This window comes from Dermacentor silvarum, chromosome 8 (assembly GCF_013339745.2).
Source record: "Dermacentor silvarum isolate Dsil-2018 chromosome 8, BIME_Dsil_1.4, whole genome shotgun sequence".
NCBI lineage: Eukaryota > Metazoa > Arthropoda > Arachnida > Ixodida > Ixodidae > Dermacentor > Dermacentor silvarum.
In genome coordinates this window covers 36,851,396-36,872,924 of record NC_051161.1, presented here as the reverse complement: position 1 = coordinate 36,872,924, position 21,529 = coordinate 36,851,396, and the positions used below count along the sequence as shown (strand labels likewise).

Genomic DNA, 21,529 nt, shown 5'->3' with positions numbered 1-21,529 from the left:
ACGCTGGGATGCCAGCTGCGCTGATGCGCCTCGGTGAAAACGTTCACTTCGGGTGCGTGCATCGCCGAGCTTTTCGCCATTTGTCATTTAGCTCGAAAAGCAGCAAAGAGTGAACCACCCGCACGAAGCGACGAGTCGGGCAACATACTTGTGCTTAATTTAGCAACTGCTGCACAAGGAAAGAAGATTCCGTGTGCTCATAATTTTTTATTCATATCTGTCGTTATTTTTGTCACCAGCAGGAGGCACTGGTGAGCCACAAAAGCCCTTTATCACAGGGCATCCGAACGCAGACGGACGGACGCACGCTTGCGTGTGCGTTCGTCCACACGCTCACACACACAAACATCAGCAATAAAAAAAGTATGAGGTTTTACGTGCCAAAACCACGATCTGATTATGAGGCACACCGTAATCGGGGACTCCGGAAATTTGGGCCACCTGGGGTTATTTAACGGGCACCTAAATCTAAGTACACCGGTGTTTTCGCATTTCGCCCCCATCGAAATGCGGCCGCCGTGGCCGGAATTCGATCCCGCGACCTCGTGCTCAGCAGCCCAACATCATAGCCACTGATGATGGCGAACCACGGCGGGTCATCAGCAATTCAACCAACCAACAAATGCGCCTGAACACACGCGGCTGATCCATAGAGACGCTAACACTTAAGAAAAGCCCATTAACATCAACTAGAATACACGTGCAAGTATGCAGGTAATCATTTGCGGGTCATCTGGGCCAGCCGACCGATCCTTGCTCCCCGTCCACAGTTCCAGTGAACGCGGCATTGTTGCATTCCTGGCATCGGTTACTGTACGCTAACTTCATTATCGCATCCCATTCCATGAATGATTCGATTATGGGTTCAATGAACTATCGCGATGCAAGGGTCAGCATAGTGTGCCTGATTGACGATTCCTGTGCTGGGCGTGTCGAGTGGGTATGCAACGTAATTGCGTTACCACATGGTGCCGGGCTAGATATATATATCCCCACTATAGCAAGGGCGCCACACAGAGACTAGGTGCGCTTTAGACTTGGCATTGTGCTACTTTTTAGCTTCGTCGTTTATTAATAAGCAGATTGGTTCTAACTAGAAAGCAGAGATGATCATATTGATATGGGTACTTCATAATGGATCCCCATGTTGCGTTCTACTGAATACTGTCTTCTCGAGGGAATAAATGACATGGTCTTTGGAATGTGTCGCAATTTCTCTTCGGCGTACAAAAAAAAAAAGAATGTCAATGTAGCAATGTCACTGCTGGAAGTTCTTTAATCAAGGAAAACTCCCGCTGTTTTGAAAATTCGGATCACTTCTGATGAAAGCTTGATTCTTTTTGCAAGGGATTAAGAGCTTACACAGACGCTACAAAAAAAAAAAGAAAGAAAAAAAAACTGCCTGAAACGAATGCCTTTACAAGAAAAGTTAGGCAGGGACACTTTAAACAAAGAATCAGCGGGAAAATTTCTAATAGGAGATATTCGTTGCTGTTTGTGACTGATTAACTTCGAAAGGCTAAAGGACGCACAGCAGTATTTCAGTTGAATGCGATGGTGTTGCGTTAACACGGTACGATATTCACGCATAAAGCCTATCAGCAATTTCAATTCTAAGACCGCAAGAGATCACAAAATTCTTTAACAGGACATATTTGGGCTCACTGAATGTTATTGCACTGTAATGCAGTGATTTGGGCTTGTTGGTATGGCATCGTGATGCTTATAGCGCATGAAAAGACAAGGACAAATGAAGAGGTGACACACACAGGCGCTAACTTGCAACAATATTTATTTCGAGCAAAGGACCCACACATATATACAACTGTTTCGCATACATCATCATACATGCGCCGTTTACAAAAATGCCTTACACACCATTACGCAGGTAAGCTAACTCTTTGTGGGAAAGGGCAATTGATGGTTGTGAAATACAGTTATCCCCGAGCCTATCAATCAGTTATTGCACTGCCATTTCAATAGCTGCGCGCGCAGTTCGAGTCTGCTCCCCACATATCATAACTCTTTGTTATGCACGGGGTATAACTGCGTGGCCTCGTTTTTTTTTTCCGGCGCGATTTGTGACAGTCACTAAAATCATTGTGACCGGTACAGTATATTGGTGGCGGCCGCCCCGGACCAAGGTATTGGAACTTCCGTAGCTTCCATGTTGTCCGGTGACTCACTGCACTCAGGGTGGATCTACGAGAACTTTGACATGTTTTTGCGCATGAGCATAAATAAACGCGAATGAAACGCACTAGCGACGATTAGTTCCACGTTACGCGCCATGTTATTTTTTTCTTCTTTTTGGCTGTACCGTATATATAGCTGCCATCGACAGAGCATTGCCAGTTAATTCTGTGTTCAAGACAATAAGGATGTACGCCAGCGAGGACGTACAGTATTGAACTTGTTACGACAGGAGCTGCTCAGGCAACGAATCCTGACGCATCCAAGCAAGTCACAAGTGCGTCGCAGTAACATATATATGTATACATCAGTATTACCAAAAATTTATTCCCAACTTTAATGAGACAGAAACGACACGCTATGGGCTCTCGATGCATACGATGTTTGCGCGTTGCCAATAAGGAGGTGTCTGCGAGCCCGAGGCGACGGCAAGAGATTAGGGAGAAGGGCAAGGCGAAAGCATGGTCGAATTCCAGGAGGCTCCAAGCGCAGGATTTTGCGGTCGTTCCGGTCCGACAGGAGCTCTGGATCATCGTGAGGCACTGGAGACACCGGTGCGAAAGCCCCTTCCGAGGTTAACGATTGTGTCTTCCCTTTACCTAGGTGCGCTGTCGAATGGGAGAGCGATGCGAAGTAGAGAAGCGAAGAGAGAGAGAGAGAGAGACAGAGAGAGAGAGAGAGAGAGTGCGCCCACGCATCCTCGCGCGTCGCCCCGGCAACGGCGCATGCGCGGACGCTCTGCGCAACCTTGTCGAGAAGCCCTCCCGCTCTCTCCCCAATATTTTCGGCTTCCTTTTTTCCCTTCTTCCCGACGGTTGTACTCCTGTCTTTCCCTGTTCGACATCCCTGCTCTCGCTGTCCGCTCCGCCCTCTCTTTGTCTTTCTGCTCTCCCTTTCTTACGAGTCTCCCGCCAATTCACCTCTTCCTTTCCTTCCCCACGAGGCGCTCCCTACACGCCTACGAAACTACGGCGGCGACGGCGCGCACTAGAGCACCGTTACTTCGGTCGGGCCAGTTGCAGCCGTCGTTGTCTTCGTCCTCAGCGCGCCGCCGCTGATTCTTTCTTCGCGTCGAGCGGAGGGCCTTCTCGAAAGACGAACGGGAAGCTCGGGAGGACGCCGGGCCGCCATCTGAGGACCAAGAACTCGGGCCGAAAGCGCAGACAACAGGCCAAGGTGAGCGCCGGGGCCTTGGAGAAAAGCAACATAAAGGGCCAGCAACGTTTTGCTGCGCGCCGTTCGGGGGCAGCGCAGTGCCGGCGATGACGGGCAGTGGAGGCGCTTGTCGCGCAGTGGGGACCGCAGCAGCAGCCATGTTTCGCGCGCGAGAGGAGGGGGGGTCGAGACGTCCCGCGTCCAACAGCTGTTGGCCCGAAAATCGTGATTAACGCCTGCGACGCCTCGTGTCTCTGAGGTTACAAGGTTCGTCACTACTGAGCGCGTTGTCTCTGAGCGGCTGACGCGTTCGGGTGGTTTCAGAAACATGTGAGCGGGCTTTGACGCGACCCTATACGCGGGACACGGCCGAGGCATTCGCTGATACGTGTATGCCACACAATGCGTTTCGAAGGTGAGAAGATCGTGGCAGGCAGGAGCAAATATTTTAGAGCTTAAGAATTGAGAATTGCTTATTAGTTGGAAGCGCCACTTGGGTAAAACCAAACAAAAGCGTTGCATAATATGCAGCTCGCTCGAATGGCATGGCTAGTGCTCATGGTCGCCGAAATACTCTTAAGCGACATTTGCTCCAATACTTATTCCTGTTCTTAACAAAAGAAATATTTGAAGCTATACTTGGCGGATATGTGCGAATTTCTAGAGTGTTGTTACGGTGAAAACATGAACAGCAAAATGACTTGACTGTTCGGAGCAGCTAAGGCGACGGAACGTCTGTCGCAGGCTGCGACCTTGATTGAACCCCACCTGTAGATGGCGCCGCTAGCCGCACTGAGATTGCGCAATGAAATTATAAACAGACCAAGAGGTCCATCCTTTCGACAAGTACTTGTAGCGCCACTGTTCTCCCGCCCCTCTCTTTCTCATTTTCTTTTTTCTACTTGCGGCGGTTGCTTAGTGACTATGGCGTTCTTTTGCTAAGCCCGATGAGCGGGCTTTATTATTGGCTGTGGGTGGCAGCACGCAAGACGCTCGTGTAGTTCAATTTGCGTGCAGGCCAAAGCACAATAGTTGACCAGGATTAATTAAGAGCCCTTCATTACTGCGTCTTTCGAAGAACAGGTGATCCTTTTCGGATTTAAACATAATTAAAGAAATTAATTTTTTTCTCAGTCGATCTTCCATCTTAGTGGCGGTGACAGCAGGGCAAGAGAGGTTGATAGGCAAGTCACTACAGTCAAACAGCCAGCCGCATTCAATCGAAGCGATTGAATCGACGACATTGGTCCTAACACGTGAAGCTTCATTTTCAGTCGCTTTGTTTCCTCTGACCATATAGAATCAAAGGGTTGTAGTTTTTCAAACGCGAGATCTACTTACTGAAAGGCTTTACAAATCTCAGCGTTACACTAGTTTGTTGCTGCACACGCACTTGCTCGGGCTCTGATTACCCATTATGAGAGCGTAATTTGATAAATAAGATATAGTCCCAGAGAAAAAACTTGATCTCCCTAGTTAATACGCGTATGAACAAACCACATATATCCGGCATAAACTATACGCCGAAATAATAAACATGCTATGATTATGAATATGGATATACTATGAAAATGTCAGTTGCGTGAGAAGTAAAAGACATAGAAGGAATAACGTGCATCAGGAAATACGTTTTAATTAGGCACACGCCAACGCCGGAATCGGTTGATGTAACCGAAAACTTGATGCGCCGGGGCGTTGGTGAAAGGCAACGATGTACTATCGTGGACTAATGAAACGCGGCGAGCCAATTATAAAGTAGAACATCTCTTACGAATGACTAATAGCCCGAGAGGGCGATTTTGTACCACCACTTTCCTATTTCAGCGACAGGAAAGTAGCCCCCCCCCCCTTGGCAGAGATCCAGGGTGCGCTACTGGGTGGTAGTATCTGAAAGAGTATAGACAAGCAAGCAGTTTACTTTGCCGGCAATTGCTCCACCCGATCGTCTCTTGCAATTCCACCGAAGCACATCACCAGAATGTCAGCCAAATAAGTGCAGAACGCCATAGCCAATGAGCAACCGCGGATGATTACGGTGGTGTTCTTGCTCCTGGTGGTAATATCTCAAACCGTATAGAGGGACGAGCAGTTTACTTTGCCGACAAGAGTTCCACCCAATCGTCTCTTGCAATTCCGCCAAAGTAGGTCACCAGACTGCCAGCAAAATAAGTGTTGCTGACGAAAAAAAAAAAGATGCGCTAAACTTCTTCGCAGACTATAGTGAATCTATCTGGATCCACGAGGCGTTGTAACCTCGCACGTGGAAAGAATCTCTTCTACAAGCTTCCACGGAGCACGTTCCTTCAAGCACCATAGCACGATCACGCCTAGAGATGCTTCCTACCACCTGTAACGAGGAATAGAAGGAAGAAAGAGGACACCGCGCCAGAGAAGACTGTTGCGCCTCTTGGCGTAACCGTTCCGAAGGAAGTTCCCTTTTCGCGGATGAAGCATTGCAGTGAAGCGCCAGCTGGTGAAACTTGGCTTGCAGCAGCTCAGGTTGTAGCAGTAGTTCAGGTTTGCGATGTTTTTGCCGGCCTATGGCCTTGTCATGTTGATGCAATCACAGCATGTCGTGAAAGCTTCGTAACACACCGGGGCGGATCATAGGTACACAATTAAATTTATGCAATTTGATCAAGTATGCAGGTTTGTTCCATGACCAGCACCTTTACCCTTAAAGGGTAAGATCGAATTGTTGATGTGGACAAGTTTTCCTTTAGGGCGACCTTTTGCGACAACAAACCCGATGATAGTTGCAATGGAAGAGACGAAAACTGTCTGAAATAGTGTTCAATGGCCATAGCCGCCAAACTGTCATGTCAGATATTTCGGCGCTCACCAGGTGGTCAGAACTATTACAGTTTTCAACGATACGGATTCTGTAATCACATATGCGCTTCGAGCTAGCTGTAATGAATAAAATAATTTTTGTTACAGCCTTAAGGGTAAAGGTGTTAGCCATGGGAAAAACCAGTCCCTTTAGGGGATGCAAAAATAAGAGGGCCCCTTTCTTGATCCACCAATACTGCGGCATAGCAATTCGTCGCTGTCCATGATGACCTTCGTAGCCTATCGTCCAGACATGTTATAAGACAAGCGTTTCCGATCGTCAAGTGCTACATTTATTATTAGGGTAACAATTATATGGACACTCCAGGTGCATTTCTGTCGTTGCCGTGATGTTCCGTATAAAGTTCAAGGGCGATAACATCGTCCTCGCGCGCCGTATGCTGCACGGGCGAGTGAAAGCAGTGCGAGGGTTAGCCGACGATGGTGGCTCAATCTTGCGTGTGCAACGGAGCACAGCTGGGAGGAAGCCCGCTGTCTTCCGTCGCACGCAAGGCTCCGGGATAGGGGAGAGACGGGGAGGGGCGTGCTACTCCGGCGGCGGCTGCATATGGCGCGGCCGCGCGGGCTGTATTTTGAAAGCTATCTGCGATGGAGACAGAGTGCGCCGAGTGCCGATAGCTTCGTGTGCGCTGTGTTCTCGCCGCTTAGTTCACGTTGAGGCTGGAGGCAGCACGAAGGTCAATTCGCTCGCTGCTGCTGCCGCGCTTCGTCACTCCAGCGTTTTGACAGCGAGTGTGCGCGGTTATCGAGTGAGATGTTTGCTTGTGCGCACGTGATACCATTCTTGTTAATTTAGTTAGCAAGCGAATGTTTACAGGATTATACGGCCGATAAAACTACTATCCTTACTTCGTATAGCTGTCTACTAATTTGCTGTCGCAATCGATGCTTCGCCTTTCGGGCGAAACTGCGACATTTCTTTTGTAATTGTACAAGGTGAATTCAAATATTTAAAGAGCAAAAGCACAATGCCATTTTCAGACTTCGATGTCACCAAACTGCCTATCAGGACTTGTAGCGCGAAGTTTCTGTCTTATAAAGTAGTTAGCGGATTCTCAATGGAGCCACCTCCTTGAGCTAGACTATGAACAATTAATTTACTTTAAACCACAGCAGCAGTTTTTCGCGATGTCACCCTCAGATTTTCATTTCACGGAAATTACACCATCGCACGACATGGCGTAGCACAGGACAGCGCACATATAAGAAGTCGGCGCACATACGTATAGCCATCTGTACTATAACACTATACAGATGCACTGGTCATCTGCTCTGCTCTCTATGGAACTGTCCAAGAAAACAAGAAACGCCACCTAAATATCCTCACTGCAGCAAATGTACGCCGCCAAGTGCAGCAGTGTTTTATTAAACCGAATCGATTGCTGCGCCTATTTCGCCCCGTTCTCGAGCTTGGACATTCTCCGGTGTTCTCGCTCGACACAGTTTCGAAGCGTGTATGTTGCCGAACGCCAACTATAGCTCTCTGAGACGCACATGCTATCGCGCGATATCTTTATGGCATCCGAAGGTTTAGATGTTGTGGTCGGTGGTGACAGCGCTGTGTCGCTTTCTTCCGTCGCCTGGGGCTAACTATTGCAAGGTGCGTTTGTCCTTTCGGCGTCTCCTGTCGAGATGCGCCGAAACGCTACTCTTCTTTCATGGGTAACACACATTTCAATGCCATATATCCACAAACCTGTCTATGACTACTATCGCTGTTCCTATAGAAACTCAACGGCGGCAGCTTCTGCGGTAACTTACAATCAAATAGTACGCATAAAAATTAAAACAATGGCGATCTAGCGGTAAATGCGACAGGAATACGTTAACATTACGTCGCACATCTTTGAGGTCCAGGTTCCATCATTTAACCCACGTTCACCACGTTGGAGAGTGTTGTTCACGCGCTCACTCAACACACGTGTATATGTATATATATATATATATATATATATATATATATGAAGGCAGTATTTATTCGGATCCGGTGTTTAATCAGTTAAAAGAAGTGCAGGCACACGTAGACAAGCGAATAGATTTAATGTCGACGTTTCGGCCGGGGTCAATAAAAAAATATTGGCATGCAGCTCCAGAGCTACGTAGCTCAGATAGTCTCGCATATTTTACCTCTACTATAATTCACCATTCGCTCTGTAAATCAATTGATTCCGTCCCTAACAATTTACTGCAGTTCCAGTAGGCATAAATGTGTGCTCTTAGGACGCACAAGGATGTTCCTAATTCTCAACACAGCCAAAATAAATTCTAATAACTATTGTCAGCAAAGTTACCAGTCCTTTAAAGCTATGCGGCTGTAGATTTCGTGGTGGGTTGTGGAATGCTAATTCATGGAACTGGTTAAATCCTCATTAAAGCAAAGTTTTACTTTTGTGGAGTTCAACTTCAAGCTGGATAACAATGAGTTGCACGGAGCCAAGTACGAAGGATGAGGCGAATAAAGCACAAGTTAGAAGCCTGAATCGTGAAGTTAGGATTTTTCGATGCTACTGAGCGGAAAAATTTATTTGATTGCATTATTTGTTTTTGTTTTTTCATTTATCGTGGTAACTGCGCCTCGCGGCTCGCCGCAAGCATTTTCGCAGCGCCCGACAACAAGCTTTAGGAGTCTTTCTGTTCCCCCTTTTTTTGACAATTTTTCACAGTCAACATGAAAACAACTTGCAAAGCAAATTGATTGGAATTGTGAAAGTAACCTTATATATGAAATTTATTAGAAGGTTGACCGAAACGATGTTATTGAGGTCATGAAAGGAAGTAAGCATTTACAGACGCCATAAAAAAAAGAAGCAATTTTATAAACGCTCCGAACACAACGACGATCTCGTGGTTTCCGCTAAAGCTAAGATATGCGACAGGTTGACGCTTGAATAACAAATCTAGCTTACGTAACGAAGTTGGAAAAAGCAATCAACGCTGTAATAACAGTGTTTCTTAATAGCGATCAGTTTACCTTCGCGGTGAGAGCGGAAAACACCCGCGTAATCGAAACCTCCGCGGCTTTTATTTCTTTGGCGGACCAATCTTTCATCAACGTTCATGTCTACCCAGAAAGAGTAGGCGATAGGCGAGATACCACAGAAATGTGCTGGCTGAAAAAAAAGGAAAAAGACAAAGAACGTATCACGTCCCGCTGGCTTCGGCAGAGAGAGGTTGCGGGATAGATTATTATCGATTTCCCGGGCTGCAGGGGCCGCCACGTATCTAATCTGTCTTTATTTTTCTGCACGCTTTCTTTTTTTCCTCCTCTTCTATTCGCTACCGCGCAGCATATTAAACTGCCTCAGCGCAAGAACAGAACAAGCCATTATACCTGGTGAGAACCCACAATTTGTGTAATACAAAATACCACTCTAAATAGAAAGCGCTTGTACGGGCTCCACGTTCGAGGAAACCTACGGCAAAAAAAAATGTTTTACTTTAGTACAGTATTTGTGTTTCAGCAATTTTGGTGGTAGACGCACGTAGTGGAGAAAAAGAAAATAAATAAATAAAAAATCGAAGCGAATTATGCTGAACGTCATGAACAGTACGAACGAGAAGGTTTTACATCCCCAGAAAGTGGACAGAGAAAAAAATCTTCGAGAGTGGAACTTAAATTCCGACATGCACCTAAATCCGAAGAGAAATGGCTCGACAAGACCGGCTCCGTATACCCCAGCGCAGAAATGTATTTTTTCAGTTCTGGACTTAAACGACGACGTGCCTGAAAAGGGGACGCAGTGGCTAACCCGACTGCAAGTTGCGAAATAGGTTATAGACTCGAGAGGATGCTTTGAGCCTATAGCCGCAGATTCGTATAGGCTTCACGTGGAGCACTCCGAAAATGGCTTTCCATATCGAGAAAGCTCCGTGCTGGGAAATGCGCTGAAGTGACGGCTCTGTGGAGAGCCTTTAAGCCAGAGAAAAATGTATATCGCACGATTCGCGTTTCGCTCGCATTTTCCCATCAGCTCCTGATGGGGAAAATATGAGAATTTTCTGCGAGATGCCACCGTGCCAGTTTGACAGGATAAGAGCATATATTTGGGCGAGTCGGTGCGGATACATGATGGAAATAAGCAGCGCAACTTTTACTCAGACCGCATAGGCAATGAAGACACACGCAAGAACTGACTCGCAACTAATTTATTTCTTTAAAATCATAGCGACATATATATGGCAGAATTATCACAGTGCAAGAATTAAAATTATGCGACCAACAGAAAATAATCCTCTATAAGCATGCTACGCATGCACATACAATCAACGCATTTGCCACTTGTCAAGATACGGATGAACGATGAAGGAGACGCTGACAGCTAACTTCTGACTTTATTGCTGTTACTTCTTATTACGGTCGTGGGTGGTGGGAAAATGACCAACGTGCTGAAGGAGCAAGCAAAAACAACAACAAGAACAACAACAACGAAAAGAACCATCATATTCAACGCAAGATGCCTGATTCGTTTGGGTTCCACAACATGGAAAATGCTCGAGCGATATCAGCTAGTTTGGTTTTGGAGCCATCTTGTAATTGCAGAAACCTGATACCGCAGCGTTTAAGTATTGGGCTGCAATACTTTGATTTACTTAAAGCTGTGCTTTCTGTTCCCCTGTCTCTCTTTTTCTTTTTGAGTGCACTGCAATCAAGCGAAACCTCGTCAGAACGACGATTTTGATGTGAATCCTGGTGCTCACTTCGCTATAAACTGTCTTTTGGCGTGACACTTTGCAGCAAGACAACATTTAGACGTAATGGAAGCACCTTCGCGAAACTCATTGCTTCGTTTTTTTCCCCCAGAGATTCGCGGAAGATTTTTGCTGATACGTGTTCTGCACAGAAGCATGGCAGGCCGCGTGCTTCATCCACAATGCAGAAGAGGCTTGCGCAAGACGTCGCTTCTAACGGGTGAATTGCGAAACGGGATTACGTCGGTGGATAGATATACGAGACCAGTTCGGTTTGGGATAGTGCAGGCTCCTGTTGACGCTTACGCGTAACCTCTCATCTGGTGCGCATTTCGCTAGGTCGGCTGATAAGCACGATCTGCGAACTTCGCTAGAAGCCCGTGCCTCGCAATCGATGGTCTCGACGGCAGCTGGCGCCCTATCTCTTCGTTCAGTAGTCGCGTACCCACAAGAATGAATGCCCATTTATGACTTTTGTTTCTGAACAGGAAACTTTGCAACTGGCGGTCAGATTGGACTGGATTGGAGCAAACTTTATTTGTGCCTGCAGTTGGGCGTTCGCGCGCCCCGACGAGGGCCTGCGTCGTCTACGAGGTTGCCGTTTTTCTACAGAGGTTCTACGTTTTCTACGTTTCTACAAAGGTGCCTGTCTGTTCTCCCTATCGACAACACTTGCTTATTTCAGCGCCTGTGCTTGGTTCTGAATTCCTGGAACAACAACTCATGAGTGTCAGCGCCCGCTCTACCGACATGAATGACCGAAACTATTATTCCAGTATTTTGTCCATCTCTATCTTTGTGCCCATTTTCATTCCAATTTCGTTCTAAATGTCATGTACCTATTGTCCTAACAACAAGCACTCTCTAAACAAAAAAGAAAGGAAAAGAAAGAAAACGAAACAAAGAAAAGGAAAAGGAAAAAAGAAAGAAAGAAAAACTGCGTGATGAATAGGCAGCATCACGTAGTTTAATGAGCTCTCATTTTTCATTGAATTGATTGATTCGCAAGGTTTACCGTCCGAACGCAACACAACACTGGGTCTTTGAGAGAGACTGTAGTGGAGAGGGTTAAGGATTAAGTTTGACTAGCTGGAGTACTTGATCGTTTATTGAAATCCAAGTATACACGACCGTTTTTGAAATTTGACCTCTTAGAATGCAATGGCCGCATCTGGGAATCAAATCCGTGACTTCACGCTATGCTCAGGGGTTCATGGTGAGGGAAGGCGGGCGTTGCAAAAACAAGAATCAGAAGGACGGCACGAACGCCGTGTCCGTGTCTCGGTGTCCGCATTTCGCACTGCTTTCTTCTCGATCCACGAATATCTCGGCTAAGTTCTATAGCACTCTAATCATCAGGGTTCTGTCCAGTGGATAATTCATGTGATCTGTAGTGAATGTTCTGTAAGGGACACAAGGAGGCGCAAGTGAAAGAAGTACGTGGTTCTTAGCGTTCTTTCTTTCTTTCTTTCTTTCTTTTGTGGTGCAAACAAAGACTGGCGTTAACCAGGACGTGATGACACTGTCATGAGAGTCTTACCGCTTTTGATAATGATTTGACAAGTATTTTATTTCATTCAGTAAAAATATAAAACAGAGAGAGAGAGAGAGAGCAGAGCTTAGTAACATCCTAAATTACAACGCCACTGGGACCAACGGTGGGTCCTGGAGCGACTGTAAACGTGAACACGGCGTGGGCATCGGATGCTGTCGTCATTGCCAGTAGGGAAATTAAGCCCGTCGCGACGGCTCTGCGATAAAGCTGTCTGGGGCCTACGTACTGCACTAAAGAGGCTGCCGCTTCTTGGAACACTTTCCGGAACAGGCTTCCCTTATTGCTTCTCCTATTACAGCTGTGTGCGCTGTGCTGCCGACGGCTTAATCGGAGTGTAGGCGATAGGACGCTCGAGGCCATCGCTGTCTCCGTGCGTAAAGCGCTGGGGCACGGTGATTGAGTCCATGACATGATTCGGCTTCGACACTTGTACCTGCAGGATAAGCAAACTGAGCGAAGATATTTTCTTATTGTTCCACTTAGGCTGGAATAAAGAAGCGTTGGCACGTTCTTAGTTTAGCAGTTTGGGTGCTTTTGGAGAATGAAAATAAGCTATGCAGCAAGAAGCCTACATTTCATGTAACAACGCAAAACCGGCGCAACGTGGGGATAATAGGAATCTGGAACAAAATATAAGTATACCTTCGAAACGATCAGACTCGAAAATTTACAAGCTTGATATGGATGCTACTGCTGTAACATAGGAGCAACTTGAAGACATACGTAATAGACTTTCATCACGTTAGTGGAAATTAGAATGCATATTTTTATATTATTATTATATTATGATTATTATCATTAGTAACAATAACTAAAACAATAACATAGTCTGAGTAAAGAATATGACAATGAAAAGAAAGAATTTGTGTAAACACAAAAAGCAATGAAAATTATTAAAGCAGAACGTTGTACTGAAAAGGGAGTAAGCGGTACAGCATGCCCTTACTGTCACAATCGAGCGCAACTTGCGAGCTCAATTTTTTTCTTACAGTGAACATGGCACGTAATAAGACAAAACCTACGAGAAAGCAAGCATTCGTCGTAAGTACAAGCTGAAAGGGAAGCATTCGATAACACTGCTTGAACTTTCAGACGTTAGCTAAACGCTTTCAGGAGGCTTATGGACTACGTGAGGCAACATAACATCATTCTCGCGCGATAACACTGTAGAATCTTCTTCTTCAATGCGCACTTTCCTTATAATCTAAAATAATGAAGTACTCGACACACTTGACCAAGTAAAATCACACAGCACCAAGCACGCGTACAACACAAGACACGCCGCTATGTGCGAGCCCTTCTTCAGCAGTCCTACTAATGCCGCTCGTCCCGGCCATTTTTTAACCCATTGGTCCCAATTTTCACTGCAAGACACAACAGCCTTACAGGAAAGTGGTTTCGACAATTCAGGTTGTTGGTTCGGGGGAAAAAAAAAAGAAAAAGGCTGACGCAAGGATAAGTGCGCCTCACTCCGGCAGATCCGCTTCGCGGCCGTGATCTCATTCGGCTCAGCAATTATTGCGACGCAGTGAATTAAAGGCATTCATTGCTTAGAACAGGCTGTACCTTGCGCCTACGCGGCGAGCGTTCGGTTTTCGAGAATGCCCACGCCCCATGAGATGCCGTCCTAAGCGTCCGACCGTTAAGCCTTCTCCAACTTCCGGTGCTGTGGAATTCGTGAAATCCAGTAATCCCAGAGTTGGATTTAGATGAGCCACCACAGATAAATATAAAATGCACATGCACAGACGGAGACCGAACTAGACTCCGTCTCGCAATGTGTCAGCAGTGCAACGAAATGTACGTGGCGCCTGAGCCAATCAGAGAAGCCCACGTGCAGATGATGTCATTCCGCAGTGTATCAATCCGCGCCTGTGCCAAGCCGCTGTTGCATTTTTACAACGAAATAGCGTTTTTAGGACGCTAGAAAATAGACACAAATGTATGTAGTGCTCCCCTATACTAGATCTATGTATATATTGGCAATATAGCCGATGCCGAAGCACGGAACTATATTCTAGTGCGTACTACGTGGTGCAGGTAAAGCACGTAGCGATGCCTTAGCAATTCCCGTATCTTTCGCTGTACTGCAAGTTGATATTTAGACGGATTATTGTCTGCTTGCGTTGTGTTTTGGCGGACAGAAAGATGCATAGGTAGAAAGCAAGTATAGGAACGGCAGGGAGATCAGCCGGATGAACGTCAGGTGCGCTACCTTAAACTAGGGGCAAGGGAAAGTGGGAATATAAAGAGCAAAATAGCGAGACATAGAGAGAGGTAGCAGTGTGAGAACGCAGAACGATGTACGGGAGAACTATAAACATTCGCCCAGGCCAGCGCACGAATAGCTTTTTGCGCCACCGACGGATGCAGCCACGGTCCAAGTATTTATGACTCAGAAAATGCTTTAGAGACCAGCTGGTTTAAAGCTGTCTGAAGCGAGAGGCGTTGGACGTCGTACCGACGACAGGTGCACAGCAGGCACTTGAAGATTTCCTCGCCTTTACAGGATTACCAAGTGACTAGCGGAGATCACGCATTGATCCTAATGGCATACTGCGATCCCCCTCTCCCCCTCTAATTCCCTGGCTTGTGAGATTGCTAAGAACGCTACCTAAAAGCCTTGGCCCGGACTGAGAAGTTCATACTCGGAGGATAAGAGTGGGGGACAAAGTCGTAGAGTCTCCGTATCATCGGCTGAAACCAATATGGCTCGGGTAGAATATTGCACTGGCTAATGGCGCAAAGTCCGAAAGAATGTCACGATAAATAGAACTAGTGTGTGAGTTTTCTTACACTTGCAGTTTATCCCCAATACTAATCTCAATTAGACAAATATATTCTGATAGAAAAAAATATCCACATCATGCAAGATTGTTATGGCTTTGCAATAAAAAAAGGCAAACTAGTACTTTGGGGAAAATGTGCACTCCTTCAACTGATTGCCTGTCTTTTGTCGGTAGGCAGCAACTCTCATCTTACAGAACGGGCTGGATTCTTGGTCGATATATTTTGGTGAGAGGAAGTGTCGGCACGAGAACAAAGCTTTAGTACTGCTCGTGTAACTTCTCCCATCCCATCCATCTGATTCGATCAATCATTTTCTCTTGAATCGATCACTTTTCCATGACGTGACTTTCGACGCGATGCACCACTGCACTGGCGAGAATCCTAGCACTGCACTCGAGACTGATGCGACGGGAAAACAATGCTGACGAAACGTGATATCTCCACCATTGAATCAGCTTCCACTGGCCTAGCCGGAGACGCACACCGCAATGGATAGCGCAGAAGACGATTGATTAAGAACACAGCGCCAGTTTTGACCCCATAACAGATACTGGACCGGTAGATTGAGTCGGCAACGACGTTAGTCAAGTTACCTCCTCGGCGTCGGCTTTGCACGTTGTTCTTGCATGTACGGTCACGGTTTCGCACGCGTACGTACGTCCCCCGGGCGTTGCATTATATTTAGATTATGTATTTATATGTATTCGGATACATTTTGTTGCAGTTGAGATCCGCCTTGATGCTTACAACGGCGTGCACACTCGCTTCCGTCTACGTCACCCGCGTTTGAAGCCACTGCAATGTTTTCTATGCGCTCCGTCATGACGGAACTACTCAAAATCGACGTCGAAGTAATTATCACCACATGGATGGAGAGGTGGCGTCTTTGTTTACAGAAACGCAGCAGTATTCATAGATTACTAGCTAGCATATTTAAAAACAAAGAAATTTACGCAAGCGGGCTTCTTTGCATCAACAGTCGTATTGCGGAGAAACACTCTTTGAAAAGCGTTTGGCATTCGCGTATACGCGGATGTCGTTGGAAGACTGTCACAAGCCGCATGACGGCGAAAATCAAAATCGTGGGTAGGGAGGGGGGAGGCCGCGTACTACGCCGCGCGCTTCGGCCCGGGCGGTTGTATGTTGAAAGGCATCGGCGGTGGGGGTAGAGGCCGCCCTCTTTTTCTTCTTGCGGCTTAGTTTGCGTTGATGCGAGCGCCGGCATGAAGCTCAATTCGCTTGCTGCTGCTGCCGGGCTGAATCACTCCAGCGTTTTGAATCACTCCGCGGTCATCGAATGAGATGCGTTCATGTTTGCTTGTGCGCGTGTGAAACCATGCTTGTTAATTTAGTTAGTCTGCCTATGTTTACAAGCTTATACGGCCGATAAAACTGCTATTCTTATTTTGTGTAGCTGTCCATTAATTTGCTATCGAAATAGATGCTTTGCTTTTCGGGCAGAACTGCGACCTTTTTGAAACAAGTATACACTTAACAGGAAAGGGAAAGTGAAGAGCAGGCTGGCAACTGCACCCGGAAGGGGCACAGCTCCTTCCTACTCTTCAGAAAGGAAGAGACAAACATAGAAATGGAAGATAGGAAGAAGGGGAGGAAAGAGGAAAGAAAGAGCAAGATGACAAATCTAAAAGAATAAAGCAGTACACACACAGTACAGGTCACTCACAGTAGGTCACGCTACTAAAGAGATACACTATTAAGCTACAAACGTGAACCTAAATTAGTTACTTTTACAAAAGTAAGGGGAGCTCGATGAGCCTGATCGTGTCGAGACGCACAACCACTGGGGTTCAAATTTTCGTCGAGTGTCGTACACCACAGGCCAAGCTAGGATATCATAGTCCCTCACTAGCGACGTGCTCTGTGCAATGAAACCGGGACACTCCAATATCAGGTGCTGAAGTGTCTCGCAGCAACCGCAAGACCTACACGATGGACTGACCACACGTCCTAGTCGGTATAAACGTTCGCATGAGTTCACACAGCCAACCCTTAGCTTGAGTTGTTGCGCTCTAACGCGACGAGGCAAGCCTCGACGGCGAACGCGGGGCGGGAATGTTCCACATGCGACGCGCTGGTCGGGGTGCTGCTTGAGTTCGTGGTGACGAATCAGCAGACGAGCGTCATCAAGCTTGCACAAAATGTCTGGGCAGACAAAGTCGTTATGAGCGCAAGTTGAATCCAGCCAATCAGCCTCTTCATTTCCGGCGATATATATGCGAGAAGGTATCCATTGGGCAACGAGAGATACCACACGTGATCAAATTTTGTTTGCAGAGTCAGTAATGCTGCGCACAACTGGACAACCAATCTGACTGCAAGGCCAGCGCGGGAGTCCGTAAAGATGGCAATCTTCAATGCGGTTAACTTCTCTTGCACGTATTTCAGTGCAACATTCTTCGCTGCTAGCTCAGCAGTTGTTGACGAGGTTGGATGGGGTATATGAAATATACGCCGTACTTGAGTCGAAGGGCAGAAAAAAGCTGCAGAGGCGCCTTGACCATCGCTGTGTGCAGATGCATCTGTGAATACTTGAATATGAAAACCTTGTGAACATGTCTGACTGAGCCAATTGGAATATTGCCGAAACAGGCATATCAGACGTTTTGTCTATGTCAGGGATTGTGAGATAAATAGAAAATACGTCTTTGATATCTTTGGGAGGTGGAGGCATAACTAAGTAGCATGTTCAGAACTGCGAGCAATGTTCCTAATTAATACCGCCATTTTTTCAGGCGAGAAAACGGGCGGTGAATCAGACGATTAAGGAGCGATTGACCATTCGATGCGTGGTGCAAACGCTCAATATTGTAGCGGCAATGCGACTATATAGAGCTTTTGGGTCTGCTTGCGGCATCAGGGGTAACTGATGCGCTTTCAGTGAGCAATGGTACGGATTGCGCCTCACGAGGTAATCCCAGCATCAGTCGAAGGGCAACGCGATGATCTCGTTCCAGTTGGGCCATCGAACTAGGTGGTACGTTCAGGACTGCTAACGCGTACATCATGCCTGAGAGTACACACGACTGGTACACCTGCAGAGCCGTTGTTTGGTCGCAGCCGGCACCTCTAGCACTCAAGGAGGCCACATACATTTCGATTTGCGTCGTACAAATTTAATGGCAGGACGCCAATACATGTAATCATACACATTCATAATAATAATAATAATAATAATAATAATAATAATAATAATAATAATAATAATAATAATAATAATAATAATAATAATAATAATAATAATAATAATAATAATAATAATAATAATAATAATAATAATATTATTATTATTATTATATGATTTGATTTGAAAACATACACACAGAAAAGGGAAAGCGAGGACCAAGGCTCGCAACTGCCACCAGAAGGCGAACAACGCCTGCCTACTCTTCAGCCAACGTCACCAGTTTCAATTTCACACGCCGTGTTAGGCATTTCGTCGACGTGGTGTTGTCGCCGCCACAGTTCGTAACCGGCGTAGCAACAGGGCGCGGCGCTCGGCCGTAAGCAGGTTTTCCGCCTGTTCGTGAAAGCCTTCGGTGTAGGATGATCGACCAACCTCTTTTCCCGACGGCGCCTCCCGCCCCCCCCCCCCTCCCTCCTCCTCCTTCCTCCACTCTTCCCCCTTTCCCCCAAGAGAGGTTAGGTTTCGCCGCGGCGCTGCTTTGCCCGGGCGTGCGCCGACCTAAATATACTCGCTATCTGCGTTTCTCCGTAAGCTTCGCATTAGCTCAGGTTCTGCACGCACACGCCCCCGCACGGAAAACAATCTCCACTAGCGCGCAGGGCGCTTGTTGCGACCTGAATCCTGCAGCGGCAGAAACACGAGCCCCGCTGGGCCATAGAGTACAGCATGCCTTTTGCTTGTTTAATTATTTTGCCTACATGCCTTTTTGTTTTTGTTTTGGTATTGGTACGCCTCGTGCTTTGTTCGCGTCGTGCCTACCTCCTTTATCGCGCTCAAGCCAGGTGTCTGCAAATGTTCATTTTACGGGGATGGTTCGTGCCTCACTTCGGTGCAGATGTTTAAACGAGAGGGCTTTTCATCGTCGCGGGAGCTGTTATATAGTTTTTTTTTACCTTTTTAGACACTTCTCTCTCCGACAGCAGGAAAACTTGGAGAGTTATAGTTCCCGCTCAGTGGCTACTGTGAGGGCTTTGAGCTGTACTGATGAGTGGTGTTCACAACTCACATAAGGACAGACTAAGGGGGTCCAGACTATTTTTAGTTTTTAGAAAAATTTTTATATGTGGTGGGAAAATGTCTCTGTAGAAAGAATCGACCTTCGTTCTGCTAAACTTAGGACGGATTTCTTGAAAGAAAAAAAAAGAATTATTATTGCACTAAAGGCGGAAAAGAGCGCTTTAGACCAGCATTGTACACCACCAACTTTTTTTTTCGGCAAATCTATGCCACTACTACTATTGTCGTCCGGGAAGTTAAATTTATGCCACCCACAGGTTGTTTTTGAAAAATTGCCAAACTTTGGTATTTGAGCAACTGCCTCCGACTGACCCCGAAATCAGGGCCTTATTTTTTTTGGGGGGGGGGGGGGGGTCAATTTAGGTAAAGCGATGAAGCTCAGAAAATATTACTGACAGATCTTCAAAATATTTCTCGCGAACTATAAAAAAAACGAAGTATGCAACTACACCACATCTTTATTTGGTTATAAAATCCGAAAAATGACAAAATTTCAAAAAAGCGAAAGTTGGAACTTTTTAGCGAGGTATTGAAAAAAATAATCATCGCCGACTTAAAAAAAAATGTTATAGAATGTCCACCCATGACTGGTATATCTATTCTGTAAAAACACGCTGGATTATTTTATTTTAAGTGAGAAGCTTTAGCCTATTTTAGGTCTGTAAAAACACGCTGGATTATTTTATTTTAAGTGAGAAGCTTTAGCCTATTTTAGGACCCATGTTTGGTCATCCCAACAGCGAGACTGATTCTAATAATAAAAACGCTTAACCTTGCACTCGACCGCGCAAGGATTTTCCGGAAGTGCGTGCGTACTTTTCATCTTATTACTCATGATGATAATGTCTTTTCGCGCGTCTCGGACTTACGGCCGTCACTGCGCGTTGCTTAGCGTAGCTTGCAACACCGACACCGCGTTCCAATGCCGACACTGCGTTCCCCCGCGTTCCACCGCTTTGCAATGCCGACAACACGTTACAGCAGACCCGCTCCGTGAATGCATCTCTCTCTCTCTCTCTCGATCTTATTTTCTATATCTCTCTCCCGAGCATAGAACGCAAAACCTCTTCTTAACGTTGCAGAGCATTGGCACAAGCGCGTGCGAACGCGCCAGCTGAGGGCGAAAACGACGACGCTCGAACGCAATCAAATGGTTCGCATAAATGCATGTTCTGCAAGCTGGCTGTATAGCCTAGTGGTTACGACGATCGCCTTGGGCCCATGGGTACGCGGGTTCGAATCCAGCCTCAGTAAGAACGTTTTTATTTCTTTGTTCATCGCTTATTATGACAGTTTCTTGATACGAACCACAATATGACGGCTGGCTTAAACACCTTCACTGTTAAAAAAAAAAGAAAAAGAAAACAGCCGGCAGATCCCACGTCCTGTGAGAATCGATGTTATGCGAAGCAGTGTGCGGGGAAAGCCTACCAAGTTAACGAAACGAACATGAGAGCACCAAGACGTAGGTGGCTCTTCCATGACATGCATGTCACGCCATTCATGCCATGAGTCCTCAGGAGTCCCTTTAGGTACACATAAGATACCTTAAGGCGAAAGCTTTAGCCATGCTCATGGCTATTCTTTCGACCATCAACATTTTGCCTTTTCCTTCCCTTAGTACCACATCCGAACCCATTCCATTCATTGGTTTTTGAGGCATTCTCATTTTTGCTGAGTAATGGTAATGACTATGAGTTCTACCACAATCTGTTAGCGTTTCCTTCACTTAGTGACTACGTGATAATCCATTTCAGTGGTTTTTGAGTATTAATCTTTTTTCGCTGAGTAATTGTCATTTTTGTTGAATCATGGTCATGACTATGACTTCTACCACCAACCTTTAGCGTTTCCTTCACTTCGTAGCCACGTCCGAACCAATTTCAGTGGTTTTTGAGTGTTAATATTTTTCGCTGAGTTATTGTCATTTATACTGAGTCATGCTCATGACTGATTTCTACCATCATCCTTCAGTGTTTACTTCACTTAGTGCAGACGTCCGAAACCATTCCAGTGGTTTTTGAGTGTTACTTTTTTTGGTGGGTCATTGTCATGACCTACATGACACGCAT

General features: G+C 46.2%; 1 protein-coding gene across 1 annotated transcript in view; it reads left to right on the top strand.

Annotated features, from left to right (window-relative positions):
• The first annotated feature begins 3,180 nt into the window (after window positions 1–3,180).
• The window catches only part of LOC119461019 (uncharacterized), a 53,826-nt gene continuing 35,477 nt past the window's right edge, over window positions 3,181–21,529 (top strand). Inside the window, exon 1 of the mRNA XM_037722192.2 lies at window positions 3,181–3,369. The gene's annotated coding sequence lies outside the window, so the exon portion shown is untranslated. The remainder of the gene's footprint in view (window positions 3,370–21,529) is intronic.